At 46.9% G+C, this 23,939-nt stretch overlaps 1 long non-coding RNA gene across 1 annotated transcript in view; it reads left to right on the top strand.

The window, feature by feature from the left end:
* LOC141273632 (uncharacterized) overlaps positions 1-23,939 on the top strand; it is a 256,905-nt gene that overhangs the window by 146,577 nt on the left and 86,389 nt on the right. The window lies entirely within an intron of this gene.

The following is a 23,939-nucleotide window of genomic DNA, read 5'->3' as shown; positions in this document are numbered from 1 at the left end:
ATTAACTCGGCTCATCTGGATGCCCTCACAGAGAGACACTGTGGAGCGCAAGCAAGCCTGCGCTTCTCAGTGTCTGCGGGTTGACAGGCTGGATGGCAGCGTTCTGCTGCGGTCCAGCCTGTCATCTCGATGTAGCAGAGCTGAAGCTGTCATGGGAACCATGGAAAGGTAAGGATGATGTTGCTTTATTATTTTTCTTTTATTTCAGGAGATCGTTGGCTTCAGCTGGAATGGGTGTGATGGTAAGTATGGTTTAATTTAGAACAATAAAGAATTGTGTGTTTATTTCAATTAAAGGACTTTTTTCTGGGTGTTGTGTTTTTTTTAAATACTTTACTAGAAATTCATGGTGGTCATGTCTAGTATTGGCGTGACCCCATGAATTTTGGGCTTAGGGCCAGCTGATAATGCCAAGCTGGCCCTAACCCCTTTATTACCCAGTGAGCCACCGCATCAGGGCCCTGGATGAGTTGGGTACAGCGCCAGAAGATGGCGCTTCTATGAACGCGCCATTTTCCGGGGTGGCTGCGGACTGCAATTTGCAGCGGGGGTGGCCCAGAAAGCTTGGGCCTCCCTGCGCTGCGGATTCCAGCCCCCAGCTGCATAGTTGTACCTGGCTGGACACAAAAACAGGGCGAAGCCCCACGTCAATTTTCTTTAAATTATTTCATGAAATAATTAAGAAAAAAAGGGCTTCCCTATATTGTTGTGTCCGGCCAGGTACAAATAGGCAGCTGGTGGTTGGGGGCAGCCCGTTCCTGCCTGCTGCACCTGACTGGACACAAATATAGTGCGAAGCCCTACGTCAATTTTTTTTTAATTATTTCATGAATTTCCTGAAATAATTTAAAAAAATTGAAGTGGGGCTTCGCACTATATTTGTGTCCAGCCAGGTACAGCAGGCAGGAATGGGCTGCCCCCAACCACCAGCTGCCTATTTGTACCTGGCCGGACACAACAATATAGGGAAGGCCTTTTTTTCTTAATTATTTCATGAATTTCATGAAATAATTAAAAAAAATTGAAGTGGGGCTTCGCACTATATTTGTGTCCAGCCAGGTACAGCAGGCAGGAACGGGCTGCCCCCAACCACCAGCTGACTATTTGTACCTGGCCGGACACAACAATATAAGGAAGGCCTTTTTTTCTTAATTATTTCATGAATTTCATGAAATAATAAAAAAAAAAATACGTGGGGCTTCGCCCTATTTTTGTGTCCAGCCAGGTACAACTAGGCAGCTGGGGGCTGGAATCTGCAGCGCAGGGAGGCCCAAGCTTTCTGGGCCCCCCCCGCTGCAAATTGCAGTCCGCAGCCACCCCGGAAAATGGCGCGTTCATAGAAGCGCCATCTTCTGGCGCTGTACCCAACTCATCCAGGGCCCTGGTGCGGTGGCTCACTGGGTAATAAAGGGGTTAGGGCCAGCTTGGTATTATCAGCTGGCCCCAAGCCCAAAATTCATGGGGTCACGCCAGTATTAGACATGACCGCCATGAATTTCTAGTAAAGTATTTAAAAAAAACACAACACCCAGAATAAAGTCCTTTAATTGAAATAAACACACAATTCTTTATTGTTCTAAATTAAACTATACTTACCATCACGCCCATTCCAGCTGAAGCCAACGATCTCCTGCAATAAAAGAAAAATAATAAACCAACCTCATCCTTACCTTTCCATGGTTCCCACGACAGCTTCAGCTCTGCTACATCGAGATGACAGGCTGGACCGCAGCAGAACGCTGCCATCCAGCCTGTCATGCCGCAGACACTGAGAAGAGCAGGCATGCTTGCGCTCCTCAGTGTCTCGCTGTGACGGCATCCAGATGAGCCGAGTTCATGTCCAATGAACTCAGCTCACCTCATGCACGTCACTGACAGCGTGGGAAAATTCTCACGCTGAAGTGCTGAGTGCAGGAGAATTGTCCCACGCTGTCAGTGACGTGCATGAGGTGAGCTCATGTCCAATGAACTCAGCTCACCTCATGCACCTCACTGACAGCGTGGGAAAATTCTCCTGCACTCAGCGCTTCAGCGTGAGAATTCTCCCACGCTGTAAGTGACGTGCATGAGGTGCGCAGAGTTCATTGGACATGAACTCGTCTCATCTTTATGCCGTCACAGCCAGACACTGCAGAGCGCAAGCAAGCCTGCGCTTCTCAGTGTCTGCGGGATGACAGGCTGGATGGCGGCGTTCTGCTGCGGTCCAGCCTGTCATCTCGATGTAGCAGAGCTGAAGCTGTCGTGGGAACCATGGAAAGGTAAGGATGAGGTTGCTTTATTATTTTATTTTTATTACAGGAGATCGTTGGCTTCAGCTGGAATGGGCGTGATGGTAAGTATGGTTTAATTTAGAACAATAAAGAATTGTGTCTTTATTTCAATTAAAGGACTTTATTCTGGGTGTTTGTGTTTTTTTTAACTTTGACTATGGGGTTAGTAATGGGGGTGTCTTATAGACGCCTCTCCATTACTAACCTGGGCTTGATGTCAGCTGGCATTATAAGCTGACATCAACCCCAGCCCTATTACCCCCTGCCACCGCACCAGGGCAGCGTGGAAGAGCGAGGCTAAGTGCCAGAATTGGCGCATCCTATGAATGCGCCATTTCTGGGGCGGCTGACGGCTGGTGTTTCTAGCCTGGGAGGGGGCCAATATTCATGGCTCCCTTCCTGGGCTATTAATATCAGCCCCCAGCTGTCTGCCTAGCCTTTGCTAGCTATTAAATTAGGGGGGACCCCACGTCATTTTTTTTGGGGGTCCCCCATTTTAATAGCTAGTAAAGGCTATGTATTCAGCTGGGGGCTGATATTAGTAGCCTGGGAAGCTCCGTGGGTATTACCCCCTTCCCAGGCTTCAAACATCTGCCCCAGCTGTCTGCTTAACCTCCGCTAGAGCCTAAAATTAAGGGGAACCCCACGCCAATTTTTTTAATAATAAATCCTTTATTTTAATACTAAATGACAAGTACAGTAACCAACACTGTCACTGTACTTCATATATATGTGACTGACATGTTTCAATCTATCTAATCTATGTGTGAAGCTCTATTCTGTCTGTTATAAATTGTCGGGTACAGATGCTGAATTGCCGGCCGGCTTTCTTAAAGAGACGGTGCATGAAAACACTATTATTTTTTTTAATAAATCCTTTACACTAAATGACAAGTACAGTAAGCAACACTGTCACTGTACTTCATATATATGTGACTGACATGTTTCTATCTATCTAATCTATGTGTGATTCTCTATTCTTTCTGTTATAAATTGTTGGGTACAGATGCTGAATTGCCGGCCGGCTTTTTTAAAGAGACGGTGCATGAAAACACTATTATTTTTTTTGATAAATCCTTTACACTAAATGACAAGTACAGTAATCAACACTGTCACTGTACTTCATATATATGTGACTGACATGTTTCTATCTATCTAATCTATGTGTGATTCTCTATTCCTTCTATTCTAAATTGTCGGGTACCGCTGCTGAATTGCCGGCCGGCTTTTTTAAAGAGACGGTGCATGAAAACACTATTATTTTTTTTGATAATTCCTTTACGCTAAATGACAAGTACAGTAAGCAGCACTTTCACTGTACTTCGTATATATGTGGCTGACATGTTTATATCTATCTAATCTATGTGTGAAGCTCTATTCTTTCGGTTCTAAATTGTCGGGTACCGGTGTATGCCGCTGCTGAATTGCCGGCTTTTCATGTTTCACTGTTGGCACTGTTCCCATCGATTTGGGCAATCACTGTAATGCCACAACCACCATGGCTGTGGCATTACAGTGAGTGGCAGACAATCCCTGCATAATTGGTGCTCTAAATAGCACCAGACATGCAGGACACGCTTTTGGTGCACGAACAGTTATCGAACATAACCTCGAACAGCCGAATTTTTTGCAAATCGTTCGGGTTCGTCGAACAACTCGAACACCGCCCAAAACAGCTCGAATTTGAGATTGGCGAACAGTTCTAGTCGAACACCGCTCATCTCTAGTTGCCACACTCTTAGATCCTCCAAACTTTTCGATCAACCTTTTCATTTTAATAAAGACCAAAAAAATGGTCATTTTTGAAATTATAAGCATTAGCAGGTTGTTAGAAACTGAAATCAAACAGTTTTCAACTCAAAACTTTATTCTAGGTGATGTTACATTTTCACATAGGACCCCTTGTTCGAAAGGAGCTTCTGAACTCTCTCGTCCATTGAATTTGTCAGGTTTTGGATGGTTTCTGCTTCAATTGTTTTGCATGAGGACAGAATACCCTCCCAGAGCTGTTGCTTAGATGTGAACTGCCTCCCGCCATCATAGACACTCCTTTTAATGATGCTCCAAAGGTTCTGAATGGGGTAGAGGTCAGGGGAGCATGGGGGTCACACCATAAGTTTGTCCCCTTTTATGCCCATATCAGCCAGAGATGCAGATGTTTTATGTGCAGCATGAGATGGTGCATTATCATGCAAAAAAATGATCTTGCTGTGAAATACACGGTTCTTCTTCTTGAACCATGGCAGGAAGTGCTGTTTGAGAAAATCCACATACATTATGGAGTTCATCTTTAGCGCCTTCAGGGATCCTAAAGGGGCCGACAATCTCTCTCCCCATGATTCCAGCCCAAAACATTACTCCTCCTCCTCCTTGTTGGCGCTGTAGCCGTGTTTGCGTGGGATGTCCATCAACCAGCCATCCTCCACTCCATCCATCTGGACCATCGAGCGCTGCACGGCACTCATCCGTGAACAAAACAGTTTTGAAATCAGTCTTCATGTAATGTTTGGCCCACTGGAGCCGTTTCTGCTTGTGTGAAGTGGATAGAGGAGGTCGACAGGATGGCGTATGCACAGCTGCAAACCTCTGAAGGACCCTGCATCTTGTTGTTCGGGGGACGTTGGAGGCACCAGCAGCTTCAAAAACTTGTCTGCTGCTATGACAAGGCTTTTTTGACGCTGCTCTTTCAACCTGACGTAATTGCCTGTAGGAAAGAGTCCTCAATTTGCCCTTATCAGTACGCACGCGTGTGTACTGTGAATCAGCTACATACTTCTTGATTGCCAAGACACTTCATCCTGATCATCGCACAATGTTGATTGTAGTCATGCCTTGACCTAAACACTCCACAATTTGTTGCTTCTCAGCAGCCGACACATCCTTTTTCTTTCCCATTTTGGCAGAAAATGTAGGCTGCTTAATAATGTGAGACAGCCTTCTTAAGTAGTCTTGCCTTTCATTGGACACACCTGCCAAACTAATTAGCACAGGTGTCTGCAATTGCTTACAGTGATATAAAGAGCCCTGACACACATCACCATCAATGAGTTTAACTGACAAACAAACAAATTCTTCCCTTATCACTCCTAAACACTTTTTGCATAATCATTTGGAACACAGTGTACATGTGCTTTTCCACAAAACACCAGTGGTTCCCGTATTGAATCTTACAGTTCTAACTTGCCAACCGTGGTCTGTATGGAGTTGTTCAATAAAGGGCCCAAAATTAAGATAACATAGATGGGAGAGGTCTCTATGAATAGGAATTCCTAAGTATTTGATACCCTGTGAGGGCCAGGCAAAGGAAAAGTTGGACTGGATGGAATCCTATATGGATTTGGGGAGGGAGACATCGAGGGCCTCAGACTTCGCTGCATTGATTTTAAAATTTGACCATGTAACAAAGTGATCTATTTCAGCCATAACAGCATGGATGGATATATGTGATTGAGTGATATATACTAGGACATCATCAGCAAATAGAGAGCACTTGTACTCGGTGCCTCCCACCTCAATCCACCTAATATTGGGGTTATGGCAAATTGATGAGAGCAGGTGCTCCGTCACTAGGATGTATAAGAGAGGGGACAGAGAACATCCCTGCCTTGTCCCATTGGTGATTGTGAAAGGTGATGAAAATGTTCTGACGCGCCCCCTGGGCCTTGGGACACCCGGAGCCGGACCCTTTTTGGTGGATGCTGGTGGTTGTAGTCTCCGTGGCGGCGACCCGGTTCCGTGGCTCAGGGCGGTCAAACCAGTGGCGGAACTATTTATGTGGTTTTGATGTTTAAATGTCCGACTACGCCACCCGTGGATTGCGGTCAGAGTGAACCGCCGCTCCAGGGCAGACCGCTGAGGCTGGTGTTGTGGGTGCAGCAGAGCGTAGCATAACTCCCCACGGGAGGAGTATAGCCTCAGGGCAGTGTATGCGGAGGATGGGGGTGATGGTGCAGGGCAGCAGCAGTAACGACACGGAGTCAGTGATGCAGTCCAGGGCCTTTACTCACAGTTCTTATTATCCAGACCACGTCTGCAGGTAACGGCTGCCCACGTCGTACTGTGCTCACCAGGTGAGGGGCTCAGACAACTCCCAGATAACTTTGGAGCGCTTCACAGGACCCCCTTTGTGTGTCCTTTGTCTGGCCTTTCTTACCAACCCTTCTGTCCGACTGCCTCGGGCCTCCTCTTGGTAAACTTGGCGCCAGTTTCCCTGACCCTATGTGGTGCCTTCCTAGCGGGTGTAGCGAGGGGCTGCGCCACATAAAATGTCACAGCCTCCTGTTTCTAGCTGAGGGTCGTTTCCTGCCTCCACTAGTTTCGGGGACCGGTCTCCCCCTTTGGCCTGACCCCTCCACGCAGGTGGATTCGGGCGTGCGGTGGCGACTCGCCCGTCCGCACCCCTGGGATCCCTTCGTTCCTCGGTCCTGCAGCCTTCTCCGCTCCTCTTCCTTCCTTCTCCCTCTTCCAGGCCTGGGCCTCTGTTACTAGGCCCGCCTCCGGAGCAGAGCTCATGCAGAGCCCCTGCTCCCTGCCACTTCTGCTCAGACTTCTCTGCACTGAACTAAGATGGTGCCCACCTTTTATACTCCCTTCTCAATGCACCCAGGAACTGCTTCCTCCCTGCTCCTGCACTACAGGGTTCCCCTTCCTCAGTGTTCCCTCCCCCCACTCCAGCCAGGGACAGGGACTGTCGTGCCCATCTCAGGGGCATATTGGTCGCCCTGCCCCACGGCAATGTGGTGTAATGCATGCAGGTGTCGGGTCCTGATCCACACTACATCCTTACCTGAGAGTGAGATATCACACCTCTGGGTGAGGTGCAATACCTCTGTAGCAACCGAGCCCTCAGGGTGCTACAGTTCCATTTATCTTCAGCCTAGGTGACGTATTGCGATACAGGGCCGTGATTTTGGCTATAAAAGGGTCCCCTAGACCCCTACCCCAAGCTTTTTAAGAGAATCATATATGGCGTGCCAGGAGACTCTATGGAATGCTTTCTCAGCATCCAATGAGAGTATCTAATTACAAATTTTTAACTGCATCTAGCCCAGGAAATACTTTGTGCCTAGTAGCAGTGTCTGCTAGTCAGCGGATTATCCCGGCTGTTAAGCAAGCTACACCACCTGTAGTTTGGACACTTAATTTTTTCAAAGGAAATGCTTCGGGACCACGGGATACTCAGTGAAGAGCATCAGGAGGCACCCCAAGGCATAGGGGCTGGGACTGGCAGTAGGATGCCTTGCGGTGGACAGCCGAGCTCGATCCTTATAAAAGCTTTTTAACTGCAGCAGCTTTAGTGGACGCTACTGGAGCTGGAATTACGCGGCTGCTGGCATGAGACTTGCCCTCCAGTAGATCCTTGTAAATGGATTTAAAGTGTATTCATTCAAATTAGAGAGACAATTTAAATTAAAAAGCTTAGAGCTGCCTCCACCACAGGGGGGCTCGCTCGACCCACCAGCGGACAGGCACCAGTATTGGGAGAGGGGGGCTGGCCGTCAGGGTTCACCGCGACTCTGGCACAAACCCGGCGACGCGGAGGTGGCACGGGCAGGAGCGGACTGAACGTGTCGGCTTCTCACTTTTTGGATTTTAGAAGGGCATGACATGCCTATATCTGTGTCTCCCCCTCCTTTTACTCCTCCACCTCTTTTCTTTTCGCATGACTATATGTACTTGTCACTTTTCCATGTGTTAGTTGTGTCTTCTGAGCAGTTTGTCAGCTTTTGGACACCTTTGAAGGTGTTTTCTATGTGTTTCTATGTGTTTTTGTTTGCCTGCCATTGGTTTTAACGGTGTTCGAAGGTGTTCGACGAACAGTTCGACGAACAGTTCGGCGAACACACGGGTGTTCGACGAACCGAACCGAACTCGAACACTACGGGGGTGGCTCAACACTAGTAGCTAGACCCATCTGCATTGGTACTCCGAACATAGCTTCATAGGGCGAGCATTTTATTCCCTCATGGTATGCTCTATTTTTCATTGCTTGTACAAAGCGAAGGCCCTCAGACCACTTGGGTGTCTTATTTGTTTCCATCCACGTTGACAACATGTTTTCAATGTCTTGATTTGCTCTTTCCACGGAGCCTTGGGACTGGCTGTGTCTTGGTTTACCATGCACTATTTTCATATCAGGCCACATCGCGCACAAACTCTGTATGACCTTGTTACAAAATTCCCTCCCATTATCAGAATGCAAAATACACGGGGCACCAAAAGTGGAAAAAATGTCAAGGAGGTGGTAGGCAACCTCTTCTGCTCTTTTAGTGCATAAAGCACGTAGAAGAACAAATTTAGTGACATGGTCTTGATAGACGAATATGAACTTGAAATCATTATCACAATTGGATTGCATGTCAATGAGATCGACTTGAGCACGAGAATTCATTTCACTGTGTAGGATGGGTTTCACAACAAGGCCTTTTTTGGTAATCTTCTGTTTTTTCTGGCATGGCTGGCAGAGTCGCAGATAAATAACCATTGATTCCGTTGTGACATTTTTGAACTTACGGTTCACCTCCTTTAGGATCCTGGTCCGCCCTCCGTGGCCGGTACTGATGTGCGCATTATGAATGACACTAAAGAGTTCTGCACACCGAACGTAATGCAACACGTTGTCTTTTTCACACGAGATTGGTGCAATTAACTTTTCATCACTTCCGACGGTCATGATGTCGTACCTCTTCAAACGCCTGTAGTGAATACTCTGTTTAGGTACCGCCACCTTAGCCTCCTTCACTTCTTTCAATATATTCTCGTATTTATCGTCCGTGAGATAAAAATTATTATCTCGCTTTTTCTCCACCACTTCATTCAAGAGCTCCGAAAAACGATCTTTCATTTCCTCACTCATGATCTGACAATCAGCTAGTGCCTGTGCAGCTTTGACAGGCAGTCGGCTATGCAGCTTTGAGCAGTATTTGCAGCTTGCAAAACACTCAGGCAGTCGTCCAGCATGAGGACACAAACAGGAAGTACGCCCATTTACCCACACTGCTTGGCAAGAATCCCATGTTCTTTTGTAATAGGGTTACTCAGCATTGTGTGAAAGACTGTACAACAGCACCATCTACTGGTCTAACACTGCCATTGATGAGTTAGTGATTTTCTTCAGGCAGTGATTGGGCAGCAATCTAAGAAAAGAACCCCAGGAAACTAGGACTTGAGGCAGGAGCTATTTTAGGGAGAGTGAGAGGACTGGTGCTGTGCTGACTAGACTGAGCCCAGACAGGGCTGTTGCGCTGTTTCCTTCCAGCCTTTTCTCGGAATGCGCTGTCTTCCGATTCCCCTGATCAGAGACTACGGTGCTCGGGTGGAACAGACCGTTCATGGCACCCAGCAACTCCGGCTCAGAGCTTATCTGCATATCTTCTGGTTCTACCACATTGGCGTGGCAACGGTAAATCGTGTGAGCGGTGTTAGCGTCCACCTTGCAAGGGGCCCTTGGAAAGACTTTGGACTCTACTACTACACCGGCAGCGTGTGTACTTCTTGTAACTTTTTGTGAGAGGGTGCTGCGGAACACTGATACCCTAAGGTTCATAGGACGTTCTCTTTTGCATATTTTAGTGTGGGGTTAGTGGTTGTATGTTAGCGGGAAGTGGGCACTTTTTGTATGATCGGAACAATAATCATAGGATAGTCAGGATTGACATCTGTATATATAGAACGTACATACGTTACAGGGTAGCAGATACCTTACAGGGTAGCAGATTTTGTTCATTGTTATTACCATATTTTCCCCATTTACTCTTATTACATTTATAAAAACTTTGAACACTGTGTCCTCCATTTCCTCGCCGTATCTGCCTAATCAGACACCTTTCCCGCGGTGGCTTACACTTTTTATTACACCCTTCTCAGCTACATTTACCAAGAAGCCGTGGTAAATGTGCACATTTACCAACTGCGCTTACACCCTTCTCAGCTATATTTTAATGTGCACATTTACCAACTGCGCTTGGTTAAAGTCAGTTGTTCCATCTTCACACCTGATATTTCTGACTTTTACCACGCTCGACGGTAAATGTTAACATTTACCAAGACTTCACAGGTAAAAGTCCAATTTTACTTTTCATTTTGAGCTTTTACCGACGGCCTCGGTAAATGTCCAGATTGACCGGTAAATCCTAGGTTTTACCGGCCTTCTGACTTTTACAGTAACATATACACACATATATATATATATGTATATATATATATATATATATATATATATATATATTGTAAGGCGGCGTTGTTCACACCATGCAGTAACTGAGGCAGTGACCCAAAACAAGTCCAACATAAACAGTTTTTATTCAGCAACTCACGGGTAAACAGAAAGTCTTCCGGTTCGCAGCCGGGTTAACATGAGTCCATAAACAACGGTTGCCGGGGACAATGGCCGCGCCGGGCCGCTCAGAGCCTGACAGGTGCAGAGCCTTCCTAGGCAGTGGTTCAGTCACACACAGTCCTGCTGAGCTAACCTGCTGTGCTCCTAGCAGGTTGCAACATAGAACAACACTAATAGTTAGTGCAGGAGTTTTAAAGGACCTGTGGCAAGAGCCACTGGAAAACCCGGGTTGGAGGGAGGAGGCCGCCCCACTGCCTCCTGTGACCTCCTTCAAGAAATGAAGGCCCTGCCGGGTTTTACTTAATCTGCCTTAGCCAGGTAGTCTGACCAGGTCATTGCTTACCTTCATTCCTGCATTGCAGCCGCAGCTGTGGGTGTGACTGCAATGCACTCCAATGGTTTTAAAAGGTCTCTGTACACATTCTGGGGGATATATAACGTCCCTCGTACACGATCCCGGTCACTGCCTCACAATATATATATATATATATATATATATATATATATATATATATAACATGCAAAAGATTAAAACACCATACCTGGCAATAAAGTTTATCCCATACTCACACTTTACTGACTAAACATTTTCTACCAGGAGCAATGAATAGGGGGATTCTTATATCTGTCTCCCCAACATTGGTCCCTCCTAGTAGAAAATGTTGGAGATGGAGTGCAGGAACTGCAGGCAGAGGGCATCAGGAAAGCACAGTAAATCAGGTGGAGAGCAGGAAACCGCAGGCAGGTAGCCGATACCACTCTGGAGTAACAGGACAGTCAGCAACCAAGGAAGCTGTACACAGCCAAGAAGAATTCCTGAAAACTGCAGGCAGACACAGAGGAGAGGTCCAAAAGACCAAGGGACAGGTATCCGACAAAACTCCGGCGTCACTAGAAGCCGCAGACAGGTAGAGGCACTAGAAGCTGATGGTCTACTGGTGACGACCTGCAACCCACAGCCAGGTTGCTGTGCACTGCAAGTCAGTCACAGATTCAGATTCAATATCAAGACCTGGTTGTGTGTCCTCGAAGCCCTTAAATACAATCAGGCAGTTCATCACACGGAAGCAAGCCAGCATACCAGCAAAGCCCTATGTAAAGCACAAGAGAGTTCAACAGACCGGGGCAGATCAAGCAGAGCCTAGACCAGTGACAGGTATGTAAAAGTGAGGTTATTGGAGGCTGTAAGCTTTCTTGAAGAGTTGGGTTTTCAAATTCTGTCTGAAGGATCTGAATGTTGAAGACAATTGGATCTGTTGGGGCATGGAAATCCAGAGGATAGGGAGAAGTCTTGAATGTGATTGGTTGAAAGGACTGGAGGTCACGTGTGGGAAAATATTGGGAGATTAGTTCGGCAAAATATGGAGGAAACAGATTACGGGTGGCTTTGTAGGCCAGCGGTAGTAGTTTATACTGTATGCGTTGGGATATTGGGAGCCAATGAAAAGATTTGCAGAGCGGAGTGGAGGATTCATTGGGCATGTGTTCTTTCTTTGACTATTTCAATCTTCTGTAATCTGTAAAATGATTGCGGCTATTTTTGTGAAGCGAATAGCAAATTCCTTGAACTCTTATTGATACACTCCTCTCTAAATTGGAAAAAAATATTGAGGAACATAGGTACGGTAATTGCAAATTATTTTCCGAGGTCCTTAAATAAAATAAAGTCGTAAGCTACAAATGCATAGACTAGCAAACAAGAGGAAATGTAAATTATAACATTACAATAAAAATATTTAAATATCTAGATTTTAAATTATTAAATATGTTGATATAAAAAATTAGTTTAATCCAAAAGGGATATACAGGTACTTCTCACAAAATTAGAATATCATCAAAAAGTTAATTTATTTCAGTTCTGCAATACAAAAAGTGAAACTCATATATTATATAGAATAATTACAAATAGAGTGTTCTATTTCAAATGTTTATTTCTGTTAATGTTGATAATTATGGCTTACAGCAAATGAAAACAAAAAAGTCATTATCTCAGTAGATTAGAATAATTAACGAAAAACACCTGCAAAGTCTTCCTACGCGTTTAAAAAGGTCCCTTAGTCTGTTTCAGTAGGCTCCACAATCATGTGGAAGACTGCTGACTTAACAGATGTCCAGAAGGCAGTCATTGACACACTCCAAAAGGAGGGTAAGCCACAAAAGGTCATTGCTAAAGAAGCTGGCTTTCATAGAGTGCTGTATCCAAGCATATTAATGGAAGGTTGAGTGAAAGGAAAAAGTGTGGTAAAAAAAGGTACACAAGCAACCGGGATAACCGCAGCCTTGAAAGGATTGTTAAGAAAAGGCCATTCAAAAATTTGGGGGAGATTCACAAGGAGTGGGCTGCTGCTGGAGTCATTGCTTCAAGAGCCACAACACAGACGTATCCAGGACATGGGTTACAATAGTCGCATTCCTTGTGTCAAGCCACTCATAGACACCAATAGACAACGCCAGAAGCGTCTTACCTGGGCCAAGGAGAAAAAGACCTGGACTATTGCTCAGTGGTTCAAGGTGTTGTTTTCAGATGAAAGTAAATTTTGCATTTAATTTGGAAATAAAGGTCCCAGAGTTTGGAGGAAGAGTGGAGAGGCCACAATCCAAGCTGCTTGAGGTCTAGTGTGAAGTTGCCACAATCAGTGATGGTTTGGGGAGCCGTGTCATCTGCTGATGTAGGTCCACTGTGTTTCATCAAGACCAAAGTCAGCGCAGCCATCTACTAGGAAATTTTAGAGCACTTCATGCTTCCCTCTGCCCGCAAGCTTTTTGGAGATGGAAATTTCATTCTCCAGCAGGACTTGGCACCTGTCCACACTGCCAAAAGTATCAATACCTGGTTTAAAAACAACAGTATCACTGTGCTTGATTGGCCAGCAAACTCGCCTGATGTTAACTCCATAGAGAATCTATGGGGTAATGTCAAGAGGAAGATGAGAGACACCAGACCCAACAATGCAGATAAGCTGGTGACTGCTATCAAAACAACCTGGGCTTCCATAACACCTCAGCAGTGCCACAGGCTGATCGCCTCCATGCCACGCCGCATTGATGCAGGAATTGATGCAAAAGGAGCCCCCACCAAGTATGGAGTGCATTTACTGAACATACAATTCAGTAGGCCAACATTTCAGATTTTGAAAACACTTTTCAAGCTGTTGTTATAAAGTATTCTAATTTACTGAGATAATGACTTGTGTTTTCATTGGCTGTAAGCCATAATCATCAACATTAACAGAAATAAACAGTTGAAATCGATCGCTTTGTTTGTAATGACTCTATATAATATATGAGTTTCAATTTTGGATTGAAGAACTGAAATAAATTAACTTTTTGATGATATTCTAATTTAGTGAGAAGCACCTGTATTTAGCATAAACATTGCATCCTACTTAATGAACGTCCAATTAAAACATTTATGTTTTATTTGGGCATATATTAAGAGGGATGCAATGGCATGTGCAGAATGCATTCGACCAATGTTTTCGATGATCAAAGTTTTGCAATAAACATGGTAAATTAGGACATTCAACAGATTTTTTTTTTGCACATTACCATTAGCTTATGTTCACATGGCAACATTTTCCCTTTGATTTTATGATGGATTTTGTATTGAAATCTGCAATAAAATCCAACCACAAACCACCTCCTATCTATTTCAAACCTGTCACTTGTTGCTGCAGTTGAAAATCACATCTTAATTAGCCCATTGAATAGAACCAATCCTCAAGCTGAAAATCTGTGGCTGAAATCTGAGGGCAAGCTCAGATTGGTCAAATTACTACCTAAAATTACACTGCAAAGCACATCAGATTTTTCTACAGGAACTCAAACCTTTTAACTTGAGTGCTTGGCTTTTTTAACTTTGGTAGACTGGAATACAATCTTTAATCTATAATCTCCTATTCATTATAAAACTGATAATAGCAAGTGCCGCAAGACCAGAGCCACAGTCTTGCAGTCAATGAAAAAGCAAGTGGAAACAGAGACTTATTTAACAATTATTACTTATCCAGTAAATAGATAAAAAAAATGTGCACTGAAACACCCATTTAAATGTGTAACAAAGATATTTAAAATATAATTTTATGCTTGATGGATCATAAATAGAATTTAGAAAAATAGCTTAGGAGCTTAGGTGGATTATAGAGTTGCTGCAGAATGTTCTATCCATTTCTTTGTACAGGAAAATTGTAATGACAGACATGGGGGTCTTCAGCAGACCCCCGGCTGTCATGGCACATAGGTGCCCTTCGATCAATTCACTGGCGCACTGAGGGCGGGTGGAATGAGGTGCCTGCAAGGCATGTTAAATGCCACTGTCAGAGATTGACGTCAGGGTGTAATAGGGTAACAGAAGCGAGTGCAGCTCTGGTACACCAGAGGCTGTTGAAGGAACATGACGGCTGATTAAATCAGCTGTCATGTGTGGTGAAAGATGTGGGCTCACCATGCAAGCCTGCATCAAAAGCATGCACAAGAATTTTGACATACAAGTAGGTCAAAGGTCATGAAGGGGTTAAAGACCTAAAATAATTGTGCCACCCACTCATTATATCTTTTGTGAAAATCCATATGTATATCGGGAGCCTCTGAAAAAATAAAAAGCAAAGCATAAGCACCTACAATCAGAGGGATGTATTATGGTAATCAAAAAAATAAATCAATAGGGTCCACTAAACCTATAACCAAATAAGGAACCTACAAAAGCCCATCATAGACCAAATAATACACCATAAAATATAATAAAGAATATGTTTTATTAAATAAATTGGTTGATTGGAGAAGAGACTGCACAGGCCGTGTGCACCAAACTGCAAGTACCAGTGGTTGCTATGGACAATAGCTGCTTTATTTGACCGGACTGGGACAAGCTCAGACGTGTATGAGTAACTAGGGTCTATTCTTTTTAGTTATCGCCTGGCCAAGGATAGGGATTTTGTTTTTATGGTTTTGCTTTCGGTGCTGTGTAACCTGTGGAAATAAATGTCACATTGTTGGGACACAAGAATCCGGTGCCTGTGTGCAAGGGCATACATAGAAATCATGGGGCCCCATAGCAGAAGTTCTAATTGGGCCCCCCCTTCCCACAAAAAAAATATATATTTGTCAGGGTCACAGAAGAGCATGTAGCACAACTTTCCAGCCTTTACATAGTAATTTGCCTCCTGCTGAAGTCCTAGATCCCTCTTTCATTGCCCCCATAAAGTATGATGCCAACAATAGTGCCCCCCAAACACAGTATGATACCCCATTGTGAATTCCTCCACATTAGCCTCCACATGCACAGTATAATTGTGGCACACTGCTGTTCACAGGTACCACAGGACCCAAAAGGGTGCATGGATGGACTTCTCCACAAGATGCCCTCATTACAAACAAACACCTCCACCCTTCCACCTCATACCACCAGAGGGAGCCCATTAGGGATATATATGGGGGGTGGAGCCAGGCAGTTAGTGAGTTTAGTCAGAGAGTGTGCTGCCACTGAGAGCAGTGAAGACGCAGCACGTCTTCTGCTGTATTGAGGGCCCCGAGTGTGGCCGGAGGCAAGGAGGAGAGGAGAGAAGAGTTGAGGGGGCAGAGGAGCATCATAGGATCACCCCAAGACACGAACCGGACACCGGGTCCATGCCTACAGGGTCCTTTATACCCAGTAGGGATCACCGACATACCAGGAGGACTACAAGTCCCTGGTCGACCTGAAGCTAAACCCTTGACAGGACTAGGAAGCATGAAGGCCCCGGCGTCCAGGGATAGTGGTTGCCAGAAAAAGGTCCTACTACCAAGCGACACATGAAGGAACAGCACGACACAGAAGCTAGGCCCAGTTGCAGGCTGGCCAGGAGCTTAGAGAGAGGGAGACACGGACCAGTAGGCCTTATACCCGCTCACTGGGGAGAAGTCCTGAAGTGCACCCTTCCTACCGAGTACCCTGGACCGTACCTGACATCCGCACCAGTAAAGGTACTGAAGTGAATCTCCTGTCTCTGTCAGTTACTCTTGCTGCGCCATCTCTCCGGCACTACAACCCCAGCATCACTACCAATTGCACCTACACTGCCCCGGGGGCCCGCTCCGCCTGTGGGGAGCAAGAACATCCCAGCTGCCATCCCATCACCCCCCGGAGGTCTGCAGCAGCGCCGGTAACAATTACCGGAAACCACAGGTGGCGTCACAAGACAAACTGTATACTAAAACCCCTTTTTAAAGAGAGACCCAGAGTACGGGCCCGGGAGCCGACTGCCGTGACCTCCTAAACAAAGTAAAAGGCCCGGGTACCGAGTCCCCTATATTCCCCTGGGTGTCACAGCTCTCTTTCTTGGCGTCACAAACAGGATTTCGTGCCCGTTGCCACCGGGTACTGTGTGCAGTAATTGAACTGTGTTTGTACTGTGGTGAACATTGCCGCCATTACCGCGTCGCCGCATGGGAAGAAGAGGGGCGTAACCGCGGGAATCAGAGAGGCGTGACCGTAGCAAGCGCGGGAAGCTCAAGCCCCGCCTCCCGCTCTGACGCAGCACCAGGGAGCGTCAGGTCCTAGAAGGAGACCGTCGTCTGCGGAGCTATGGCCTACCCGATTAAAGTAAAGGAGGTAGGCTACGGTTCACTAGGGGGGCGCAACCATGGCCAACGACCAGCAAAACGCCGGAGCACCGGTTAACGCTCCTGATGCTCAACTCGCACCCAGCGCTGCTCAGGTCGGAGCGGCCGCCCCACCAGCAGGGGTCGTGACTCCGTTAATACCCATGGCCCTGCCGTACACCCCCGGAGCAAGATGGCTTCCCCAGTATGATGGCAAACCAGACACCCTGTCTGGATTCAAAAGGAAAATATGCGGTGTACTGGATATGTACTCAATGACTGGTAAGCTGAGAGCTGCTGTTGTGCTGGGACAATTGACTGGTGCCGCAGAGCGGGATGTTGAAACCTGGCCAGCCGCAGACCAGGAATCAGTATCCATTATCTTTAAGAGACTGCAAACTGTCTTTGAAAACCGCACTGAGTCAGATCTCCGGATGAGGTTCTACCACTGTGCCCCGAAACCTGAGGACAGTATCCGGGACTATGCCTGGCGCTTACCAGAAGCCCTGTGGGCCCTGAAACAGGTTATTCCAGCCAGCATACATGGTGAGGACAAAATGCTGACAGAACAGTTCATCCGGGGGTTGTGGTCTCTGGAGGAGAGCAGAATTGTACAGTGGTGGGCCTTAGATCATCCAAATGCCACCTTTGACGCCCTGAAAGACATGGCTATTAAGGGCCTGCAGCCCCTGGAACCATCAGATACTGCTATCCAGCGTTACCAGGGTCGGGCCACCCCAGTGCCCGCAGCACCCACTGCTCCTTCATTAACGGCTGAAACAAAAATGCAAACAGTGCCCCCTAGCGAGCTGAACAGCCTGCGCTCTGAATGCGTCAGCTAAGTGAAACCCTGGCCACTGTCCTGAGCACCCTGCAGCTACAGACGGAGCCCGAGCCAGAGGGAAGGATCCTACTTGCCGACTGCACTGAATATGTCCCCTGGATGAGGAGAAGAAGGAGGACAACGCCACCTCGTGGGAGGACCAACGACCTACGTCGCCCTCCGGTAGAATTCATCTGCTACCGTTGCCACAAGACAGGCCACACCGTGTGGAACTGTCCTTTAAACGGGCAAACCCTGGGGCCAAGGGCCGACACCCAGGAGTAAATCAACCAGGCCCATCCAGCTGGTATGACCGGTTTGTATGAGGAAGGCCTTTCCTGTTCATCGTGCTGGACGGCATAGCAACACCTGCATTACTGGACACTGGCTCACAGGTAACCATCATACCTGATGTCCTCTACAAAAGGAACTGGTCCATAGATGAACCCCATCCGCCAGCCCCAAATCTCTCTGTGTATGCATCCAATGGCCTTCCTCTTAACCTAGTAGGGGTTAAGGACATGACAGTGAAGGTGGGGAGAGCGGAACTAAAGGACCAAGGGCTGATTGTAGTGGAGTGATACAGACTTGTATATGATATTTGGTACAAATATTGTTGGTAACTGTTTGGGAGAAGTGTTGTTCTTACTCCAACAGATGGCTGACACTGCCAAACCAGGGCAGAGGAAGGTGCTCCAGAAAGAAATTCGAGCCCTCCTGTACCAGCAACAGGTAAAGCTAACAGGTGGTGAGATTGGTAATGTACGGGTGACAGACCCAATTCCCATTGTGATTCCCTCGATGAGTGAAATGCTGATTTGGTGTAGGGCAGCAATAGGTCTCAAGGGACAGAACTACCAGGCGGTAGTGGAGCCCATTAGCTCAGAACACAGACCTACACTCCTAACTGCTAGAGGGGTAGTTGATGTACGCAATGGGAGGGTACCTGTACGTCTCCTAAATTGTGGGGAGGAGGAAGTCAAATTGCCAAGGTACGCCACTGTTGGCAGATTGTATACTGTGAATAATGATGCCATACACACAGTGGAATCCTTGACCCCACCAGATACAGTGGAGGACAATGACTCCGAAGCTCAGCTGGAGGATTGGTGTCAACAGCTCCATGTTGGGACTGATGCCACTTCTGTCCATCAAAAACACAGTGTCTAGAGAGTGGTTCAGGAATATGAACAAGTGTTTAGTAAACAGTTACCGGGAAAGTCCACCTAACCACGGACACGTGGACAAGTGCTTGAGGGCAGGGGTGGTACATCTCGCTGATGGCACACAAGGTTAACATAGTGGAAGCTGGGACCCAGGCGGACCTTGGGACGGAACACGTCCTCCTGACGCCAAGGATTGCGGGCCCTAGGTCAATCAGGGTTGCTCCCATGGTCTACAGCTCCTGAGCCTCATCCTCCTCAGCCTCCTCCTTCTCTTCAGCCTCCATCTCCAAAATGACCACATCAGTCACAAGCTTGAAGCACTGCAGCACTGCCTCGGCCAAGCGGCAACAGGCTGTGCTGAAGCTAATATGCTTAGGTGACAAACAGCACAATGCTGAAGAGTTGTGGACAGCTCTGAAAGAGCAGGCAGATCTGTGGCTCACACCGCTGAATCTACAGCCAGGCATGGTCGTGTGTGACTATGACCGGAACCTGGTGGCAGCTCTGAGGCGAGGCGAGCTCACACACGTACCATGCCTAGCCCATGTGCTTAACCTCGTGGATCAGCGGTTTCTCAAATCCTACCCAGAGCTGCCGGATATGCTTATTAAAGTACGCCGCCTGGGTGCCCATTTTAGAAAGTCAGCTACAGCTTCCACCGCCCTTGCCGTGTTTCTGCAGCGTTTGCAACAGCCTGCTCACAGACTGGTGTGTGATGTCCCCACGCATTGGAACTCTACACTGCAGATGTTCGGAAGGATTTCTGAGCAGAAGAGGGCAGTTGTTGAGTACCAGCATCAACAAGGCAATCGGTATTCAGTTCAGACTCCACACATAAGACCTCCTGAGTGGACATGGATGTCAGACATATGTACCATCCTCCAAAACTTTGAGGACTCCACCAAGATGGTGAGCGGGGATGACGCCATAATTAGCGTCACCATCCCGCTTCTCTGTCTTCTGCAACGCTCTCTGCTCACAATCAAAGAGGATGCATTGTTGGCGCAGCACGATGAGATGGAGAAAGGAACCATACAGGGTGATTACACATAGCCAAGCCTCATCTCATCCCAACGTGGATTGGGTGACAATGAGGAAGAGGAGGAGGATGAGGAAGGACAGGAGCTAGTTTCATGCCCTATAGACGGTACTACCTGCACAGCTGTCATACCGTCTGTTCAATGTGGATGGCCAGAGGACAGAAAGGAGGAGGAGGAGGAGAGCACGGTCAGTCATCCTCTTGATGAGGACACGGAAGTCTTGCCTGTTAGTAGCCTGGCACGCATGGTTTTATGTTACGCTGCCTTTCCCATGACCCTCGCGTTCTCAAAATTTTGGGTGACAGTCATTACTGGTTGGTGACACTTCTAGACCCACGCTACAAGGAGAACTTTATATCTCTTATTCCTGAGGCGGACAGGTCTACAAAAATGGGGCTGTACCAGAAGGCCCTTGTTGCAAAACTATTAAAAAAATTCCCATCTGAAAATGCTGGCGGCAGAGGGCACACTTCGTTGGACAACCAAGGAGTACAGGCGAGAGAGACACAACTTCAATTCAGCAGAGGCAGGGGAACACTGTCAAAGTTCTGGGAGAGTTTTCTCAGACCCTCCCATCGCACAGGCCCTGAGGCGCGGGGTACTCTCACAAGGAGTGCAAAATTTTGGAAGATGCTGAGGGAGTACCTTGCCGACCGTACCAACATCCTCCGTGATTCCTCTGTGCCTTATAATTATTGGGTATCCAAGTGGATACGTGGAATGAACTGGCTCTCTATGCCTTGGAGGTCCTGGCCTGCCCTGCCACCAGCGTTTTATCAGAGCGGGTTTTTAGTGCCGCTGGTGGAATTATAACTGATAAGCGCATCTGCCTGTCACCTGAAAATGCTCTTATAAAAAATGAACAAGGGCTGGATTGGGCCAGACTTCTCAACACCACCGAATGATAGCAGCGTAACATAAACTCAAATCTAATGTCTGTTCTTGGGAGGTGTATTCCCATGCACCTTTTCACACCCAGACATGGGTATACGCTTCCTGATTTAGGCTTTTTGCTCTTGTCCTCCTCCTTCTACTCATCCTCCACCACCATATCACCAGGGTGACGTGATGCAACACCCACATCATTTTTTTAAAGGGTGTTTATGATACCCGTAAAAAAAATTTTTATACAGTATGTTCATGTATACCCCCCAGGGGTAAATGTTTGTCAGCCCATACACTTAGTGCATGGGCATTACAAGTATAGGAGGTCCGCTCCTTTCTAATGAGAACATTTTTTTATGAGGCCCTCCTCCACGTCTCTTCCAAGAGGCATTGAAGTGCCTCCAAATTTTTGGCAGCCCTTGCATTCATTGCATAGGCCAACACTATGGGAGACTCTCTCCTTTCTAATGGGAATTTGTTGTTACTGTGGCCCTGCTCTATGTGTCTTTAAATTCTTAGTGGGGTTTTTCCTAAAATTGGTCAGCCATTGGACTCACTGCATACCCTATAACTGTATAGCAGACACTCTCCTTTCTAATGGGAACATGTCGTACTTGTTACTGTGGCCCTGCTCTATGTGTCTTTAAATTCTTAGTGGGGTTTTCCCAAATTTTGGCCCTTGCAGTTACAGCATGGGCATTACCACTATAGGAGACCAGTTTCTTTATAATGGGAACATTTTTTTACTGAGACCCTCCTCTATGTCTCTTCAAAGGGGTATTGGGTTGCGTCCAAATTTTTGGCAGCCCTTGCAGTCACTGGATACGCAATAACAGTATAGGAGACCCACTTGTTAATAATGGGAACAACAAAGCATAACCGGCTGATGGGTCTCTAACAATAGCTACGGCCGACTGCTGGCCTTTTAAGCATAGTAAGGGCCGTCTAATGTACCTATAAAAATAGGCTTTATGACTTTCAGAGACCCTCCATCATAAATAAAACAGGATGTGTCTGATGATGTGTCACACACCACTTTGCCAGATAAGGTTGTAAAATGTTAAAATGACATTTCCCGATGAATGCATTTGTCTTAAAAAATAACGTAAAAACCCCCCAAAACAATAGGATCTTTCTGTAGTATAAAAAACGGCGTCACCAATTTAACCTCAATGTAATCACATTGTTTAGCTCCTGCACCTCCTCCTCCATCTCCGAAATGACCACATCAGTCACAAGCTGACAGCACTGCAGCACTGCCTTGCCAAGCGGCAACAGGCTGTGCTGGAGATAACATGCTTAATGCTTAATTGACATACAGCCAGGCATGGTCGTGTGTGACAATGGGCGGAACTTGGTGACGGAGAAATGACAGCCGGAGTAGATACGGTTTCCCTCTATGCCAGTCCTTTCACCGAGCTAAATACAACTCTCAGCAAAAAAAAAGCTGTGGACTGGCTCCGTACTGTCCCTGGCCACATTCACCTGTCCACGTGTTTGTGGGTAGACGTTCCTTCCCAATAAGTGCCCAGGGGAGGGCACGTGTAATGTTGTGGGACCCGTGCTTGTGGAAGGCGGAGACGGTACCGGGAAAAATAATGGCGGCTGGGGACCGAGTAAGGATACCCGGTCGCCATCGCCATACGATTGTGGACAGCTTCCACCTCCACGAGCCTAAAAGGCCATATTTCAAGTGCAAGCAGCTGCCCAGAAATCTGGCAGTTTAGTGTTGCGGCCTGTGGGTGGGTGGCTGGTTGCATACTTGCGCTTGCATTCCAAGTAACAGAAAACTAAGCAGATGGTGGCCTCTGTCATCATCATGGCCTCACCTCGGCACTATGAACTCTCCTGGAGGAGAAGTCAGGGCCCACTGGAGGAGTCTTCGGTTCTCTAGTGGACCCATCCAACCTTGCCGAGAAGCAGCCCTGGCTTACGAAAGTGTGGGGGAAGGTTCCCGGACACTCTATCGCTGCTTTTTTAATGTGGATCGGACATGCCTATGCATATTATTTCTTAAACCGCATTGCAGATCAGGTCATTGTCCAACTCTGTATTCATGAAATTAAATGCTCAAAGAAAGATGTTTGTATGTCAAAGCACCACCCACAAGTGTGAGTTGATGTTGGACGGGCTGCCATTGCTTCTGCAACAAGCTGCATTAGAGGACTTCCTGGGAGAAATGACACCCAGGGTAAATACGGTTTCCCTCTATGCCAGTCCTTTCACCGAGCTAAATACAACTCTCAGCAAAAAAAGCTGTGGACTGGCTCCATACGGTCCCTGGCCACATTCTCCTGTCCACGTGTTTGTGGTTAGGCGGTCCTTCCCAGTAAGTGCACTGCGGAGGGCACGGGTAATGTTGTTGGACCAGTGCTTGTGGAATGCGGAGATGATACCGGGAGAAATAGTGGCGGCTGGGGACCAAGTAAGGATACACGGCCGCCGCCGGCATGAGGATATAAAAAGCTTCCGCCTCCACGAGCCTAAAAGGCCACATTTCAAGTGCAAGCAGCTGTCAAAAATTTGACAGTATATTATTGCAGCCTGTGGGTGGGTGGGTGGCTGGCTGCATACTTGCGCTTGCATTTCAAGGAATGGGGTAGGGAAAACTGAACGCTGCACTGGGACAAGGACATGGACGGTGATTGTTGCAAGTCTGCAACGACAGGTGCATGGCGAGAGGTATCTTCACATGCGCCAAGGATCACTTATGATGGGCACACTTTTAGGCAGGGACCTGGGAGTCAGAAATGCTTCCAGAGGTCTTCCCCATGTTGTTCCCATATCTTTTCAGCGCTGTATGCATGTGTCTGATGATGTGTCACACACCACATGGCC

This window comes from Phyllobates terribilis, unplaced genomic scaffold (assembly GCF_046119375.1).
Source record: "Phyllobates terribilis strain yellow unplaced genomic scaffold, ASM4611937v1 Scaffold_5__5_contigs__length_657084704, whole genome shotgun sequence".
Taxonomy (NCBI): domain Eukaryota; kingdom Metazoa; phylum Chordata; class Amphibia; order Anura; family Dendrobatidae; genus Phyllobates; species Phyllobates terribilis.
The sequence above is the reverse complement of the archived record's forward strand: the minus strand, read 5'-3'. Positions and strand labels throughout refer to the sequence as shown.